Here is a 6,095-nt window from a genome sequence, read left to right as displayed (position 1 = left end):
ACAGCAAATGTATTCATGCAATCAACAGCACTGACTGATCCTCTATTACGTACCAGAGACTATGGTATCTACTTAAGATATAACAGTAAGAGAAAATAAACATAGCCTCTACCTTTAGTGAAATTACAGCCTATTGCAAGAGGAACACATTAATAAAGTGACCACTCAAGTTAGTTTCAAATCACAAGTATATGTTCTGTATAAAGGTACAAAGATAATGGTAAATTTCTTGTTAAAATCAAACCTATTTAAAAAAAAAAAAAAAGGTCAACATCATTAAAGTACCGAAAGAGAAAATCCTAGAAATTCCATACCTAGCAAAAACATCTTTCAAATACGAAAGTGAAATAGTTACATTATATGTGAATAGTCAAAACATCCCAATCAAAAGGCATAAAATTTTAGATTGGCATAAAAAGCATGCTGCCCACTCAGAAAAGCACTTTAAATATAAAGACACAAGTACATTATAAATAAAAGGATGGGAAAAGATATTCTATGTTAATGACAGTCAAAAGAAGACTAGAGTGATGATGTTAATATCAGACAGTGTTCATTTCAGAGCAAAAAAATATTGCCAGGGATAAAGAAGGTCACCTAATAATAAAGGGTTAGAATTAAATTTGAAACAATTAATTAATGTGACATAAGATCCTTAAATTTTTATGTACCCAATTACAGACTTTTGAAATATATGACATAAAAATTGATAGAACTGCATGGGGAAATAGACAAACCCACAGTTACAGAGGGAGACTCCAAACCTGCTCTCTCAGTAACTGATAGAAGTAAACAGGACGACAACAAGGACCTACTAACCTGAGCACCTCGGCCTCATTCACACCTACGTGATACTCTGCCCGATAACAGTAGAGTACACATTCTTTTTGAGGACATCAAAACACTCACCATGAAAGAGCATATACTAGAACGTAAAATAAGTTTAAACAAACGTTAAAGGATTTAAGTCACAGAAATACTGTGTGCTGACCACAATGAAATTGAGCTAGAAGTCAAATAGATATACACCTGGAAAATGCTCAAATACTTTGAAAAGTAACCATGCATTTCTGAACAACACATGAGTCATTCAAGAAATCAGGAAGTTAGATCACATTCTGAACTTAATGAAAATGAAAAGACATATGAGAATCTGTTGGATGCTGCTAAAGCAGAAGTTAAGGGGATATTTTAACACTATATCCATGTAGGGAGAAGGCAACAGCGACCCACTCCAGTACTCTTGCCTGGAAAACCCCATGGACATGGGGTCTTGAAGAGTCAGACATGACTGAGCAACTTCACTTTCACTTTTCACTTTCATGCATTGGAGAAGGAAATGGCAACCCACTCCAGGGTTCTTGCCTGGAGTGTCCCAGGGATGGGGGAGCCTGGTGGGCTGCCGTCTGTGGGGTCGCACAGAGTCGGGCACGACTGAAGTGACTCAGCAGCAGCAATAGCATATCCATGTAGAAAAAAAGAAAAATTCCAATTTCATCCCATGAGCAAGAGGAAGCTACTCAATATTCCAAGCAGGAGAATGACATAATGAGATTTCAGTTGTTTACATGTCATTCTGTTCAGCACTAAAACATATGAAGCAGCCAGAACTCTCATCCATTGCTCTGGGAGTAAAACATGGTACAACCACTTTGGAATAAAGAGTGGTAGTTTCTTATGAAACTAAAAAATACACAGCTTTGATCCAGTAATTCCAGTCATAATTACTTACTGAAAAGAAACAAAGGCTCAGTCATGTCCAATTCTGTAACCCATAGACTACAGCCTGCCAGGCTCCTCTGTCCATGGGATTTCCCAGGCAAAAATACTGGAGCGAGTAGCCATTTCTTTCTCCAGTGGATCTTCCTGACCCAGGGGTCAAACCCACGTCTCCTGCTTGGCAGGTGGATTCTTTACCACTGAGCCACCAGAAACAAAAACGTTGTGTGTGTGTGTGTGTCTGTGTGTGTGTGTGTCTGTGTGTGTGTGTGTCTGTGTGTGTGTATTCATAAAAGCTCCATCCCTAAGAGCCAAAGTTATAAATGATGTTACCAAACCACATGCAGAACAACACAGCTGAGCGGCCGCCCCCACTACTCAGAAAATCAACTCAGAACGTGTTGAAGATTCACATGTAGATCTGAAGGACCTGCGGCAATAAAATTCCTAGACGAACACAGGAAGCAAATTCCCTGGCATGGGTCTTGGCAATGGTCTTTTTGGATATGACACCTAAAGCACAAGCAACAAAATAAAAAATAAGCAAGTTGGACTCTGTCAAACTGAAAGGCTTCTGCACAGCAAAAGAAGCGATCAACGTGAAAAGGTGACCTACTGAGTGGAAGAAAATATTTGTAAATCCTGTCTGATGAGGGGCTAATATCCAAAATTTGTAAAAGACTGATGCAACTCAATAGCGAACAAGAAATTCAAATGACAAATGAATTCATGTTAAATGAACAAAGGACCTGAATAGACATTTTCTTTCCAAAGAAGATAGTCAAATGGACAAGAGATATGTGAACAGATACTCAACATCACTGACCACCAGGGAATGAAAATAAAAACCAGAATAAGGTACCACTCCACACCGTTAGAATAACTAACATTAAAAAAACAAAGAGATAACAAATCCTGGCAGGGATGTGGATAAAAGGGAATCTTGGTTCACTGCTGGTGAGACTGTAAGTTGGTTCCATCACTATGGAACAGTATGGAGGGTCCTCAAAAAATTAAATATAGAATTATCATAAGATCCAGGGTCCCACTTACTGGGACAGGGACCCTGGAGATATATATATATATATATATATATATATATAGTGGATAGATACCATTTACTGGGTATGTATCCAAAGGAAATGATCTCACTATGTCAAAGATATATAGAGAGAGACATATCACACATATGCACACACATGCTGCTGCTGCTGAGTCGCTTCAGTCGTGTCCGACTCTGTGCGACCCTATAGACGGCAGCCCACCAGGCTCCCCCGTCCCTGGGATTCTCCAGGCAAGAACACTGGAGTGGGTTGCCATTTCCTTCTCCAATGCAGGAAAGTGAAAAGTGAAAGTGAAGTCACTGAGTCGTGTCCAGTTCTCAGCGACCCCATGGACTGCAGCCCACCAGGCTCCTCCATCCATGGGATTTTCCAGGCAAGAGTACTGGAGTGGGGTGCCATTGCCTTCTCTGATGCACACACATATATACCACAAAAAGAAGAAAAATCCTTCTTTAAAAAGAAGGAAATCCTACCATTTGCAACAGCATGAAGGGACTTTGAAGGCATTATGCTACGTGAAATAAGTCAGACAGAGATATATACTGTATAATCTCACTTAAATGTGGAATCTAAAAACCCTTACAAACTCAGAAAAAGAGATCAGATTTGAGGTTACCAGAGGCAGGGGTGGGACTGGGGGAGAGAAGGAAGGGGGTCAAAAGGCACAAGCTCTCAGTTATAAGCAAGTCCCGGGATGAACATGCAGGTAACGCAAGGGTGCTGAGATTGTAGATCCCAAAAGTTCTCATCACAAGAAAAAGGTTTTTTTCTTTCCCTCATTTTTTCTTGTATTTGCATCAAATGATCCACTTGGCTGGGGCTGAAGGTGGTGTCTCACCTGTCGTGCAAGCCCTTGCGGGCCTCCAGGTCTACCAGGGAAGGATGCCTCTGAGGGCCAGGTGTCAGGTAAGCACTCACAGCAGCCAGCCTGGGGTTCAGCACTGAGGCAGTCACTGCAGCTCCACATTTGGTACCCTGCAACTATTGAGGATAAATGTGCCCTTTTCTGAGAGGAGAAAAAGTAAATAAAAGCACCTTCTGCAGGTCGTTAGGTGGAAGGCTGGATTCCGCTGTCTCTCTCCATCCCTGTGTGCCAGGACCAGGAGCTCCCAGACATGGCAAAAAGCTCCACACCGTGTGTTTCCCCACACGCCAATGGGTATCTGATTGGAGAATCGGGGCCTGGGGGACACATCAGAACGTACCGGGCAGTGTGCACATTGGGTGAGTCTGACTCTTGGAACTCCCCGCACATGACCCCTGGCCCGGGAATGGGAAGGGGCCAGCCACACCACCAGGTGCCAGGTGCTTGGAAAACTAGTCTGCAAGGTGCTGGAGGGGGAGCTGAGGGACTCTGCCTGCCTCCTGCCCTTCTTCCTCCTCGCCCCCGCTCTCTCTGCCATTACCTCTCTGACCCCTCCCCGTTGAAGCCCTGATAGCATGCACCCTTAGGGCTTTAGAACGCTTAATTAAGGACCGCCTGGAACACCTGCAGCGCCCCCAGGATGGCACGTTACAGGTAAAGTGTTGTTGCTCAGTCCTGTCCGACTCTTTGCGACCCCTAGACTGCAGCCCTCCAGGCTCCTCTGTCCATGGGATTCTCCAGGCAAGAAGACTGGAGTGGGTGCCTTTCCTTCTCCGTTACAGGTAAGTCTATCCCTCAACTGCCTTCCTGCCCTTTGCCTCTTGCATCAGACTCTCAACGTCCTATTCTGAAACTCCCTGTTTAGCTTGCAAAGTCCGCATCAGCCACTTCCCTTCTTTACTGGATTCAGGAAAACACTTTTCTGAGCGCCGCCTTGACATCCTTGTTCCGCAGTGAGTAGATGAGCGGGTTCAGGGTGGGGCTGACTGCTGTGTACAGCACGGCGACAACTTTGCCGTTTTCCAGGGAGGACCCGGACCCCGGGAGGATGTAGGCGTAGGTGACGGTGGAGTAGTACAAGGCGACCACCAGGAGGTGGGAGGAGCAGGTGGAGAAGGCGCGCCGCTTGCCCGCGGCCGAGCGCGTGCGCAGGATGCTGGCGACGGCGTAGCCGTAGGACGCCATGGTGAGCAGGCAGTTGACCACCCCGAAGAAGACATCCGCGACAAGTATCATGACGGTGTTCAGCGTGGTTGGGCTGCAGGAGAGCAGCAGCAGCGTGGGGACTTCACAGAGAAAATGCTGGATCTGGTTGGGGCCGCAGAACGTCAGCCTTGCCGTCAGGCCTGTGTGCACCGACGTGCTGACCGCACTGCCGGCCCACACGCTGCCGGCCCGCAGGACGCAGACAGGCCGGCCAATCCGCCAGCTGTAGTGCAGCGGGCGGCAGATGGCCACGCAGCGTCGTAGGCCATGACCGTCAGCAGCAGCAGCTCGGCCCCCAGAAACCAGGTCAGGAGGAAGAGCTGAGTCAGGCATCCCCGATAGGAGATGGTGCCACCCTTGACCGCCAGGTTCCCCAGCAATTTGGGGAGAACTGTAGACATGCAGAGGGTGTCTAAAACAGCCAGGTTGGTGAGAAAGAAGTACACTGGGGTGCAGGCTGATGGCCGTGACAACGAGGGTGTTCCCTGCAAGAGCCCCCAGGAAAAGGAGGAGGAACAAGACCAGGAAGAGACCCCGGACCCCAGGCTCCTCTGAGAAACTCTGCAGGGCAAACTCCTCCACAGATGAGTGGTTGTGTGTGTCCATGCGGGGTTCGAGCCCTCGCAGCCTCTGGGGCACGGCCGGCCTGGCACAGGGAGACGTGGGCGGCGGGGCAGTGCTGCGGAAAAGTTTGCTGTTGGCAGCTTTGCTGCAGAAAGCACAGAATTAAGATATCAGCCAAGGTCCCAGCAGCCAGGGAGACATTCAGGGAAGTTACTCCACTCTGCCCCCCTGGTGGCCCCCATCAGCCCCAGACACCCTGTCTCAGGACAGCCTCCATCACTCCTAGACCACACGAAAGGGAAGCCTGAGTTGTCCTTGCTTGGCTGTGAACACTTCCACATCCAGAGACATGGAAGCTCTCTACTGCACGTGTGGGGAAGTCCCCATCGAGCCCGGCACAGAACTCAAGATTCCCAAAAGGAAAACCCAGTCAGCTGGGTCAGGGCTCAGGGAAGGGAGGGAAGTTTTACCCTTGCCAGAGGCAAAATGGGTGCTCATGGGGGACTACAGGGTCTCAGAGGGGAATGAGTGGCCGGGGGCACAAAGGCTCCAGCTCTTTGGGGAAGGTCACCCTCAGCTGTTGGAGTCAGCCGTGGATGGACCTGGCCACAGCCCATTAGTTGCAACCACAGCTGCCCAGCCCTGCCTGGGCTACTCCTGGCTGCACCCTCAGGTAG

At 47.8% G+C, this 6,095-nt stretch overlaps 1 pseudogene; it reads right to left on the bottom strand.

Moving 5' to 3' along the window:
• Window positions 1-4,554: 4,554 nt before the first annotated feature.
• LOC120873668 lies at window positions 4,555-5,460 on the bottom strand (annotated as a pseudogene).
• Between the last annotated feature and the right edge of the window lie 635 nt (window positions 5,461-6,095).

This window comes from Oryx dammah, unplaced genomic scaffold (genome assembly GCF_014754425.2).
Source record: "Oryx dammah isolate SB20612 unplaced genomic scaffold, SCBI_Odam_1.1 HiC_scaffold_14, whole genome shotgun sequence".
Classification (NCBI taxonomy): Eukaryota; Metazoa; Chordata; class Mammalia; order Artiodactyla; family Bovidae; genus Oryx; species Oryx dammah.
This window is presented reverse-complemented; position numbering and strand designations above follow the sequence as displayed.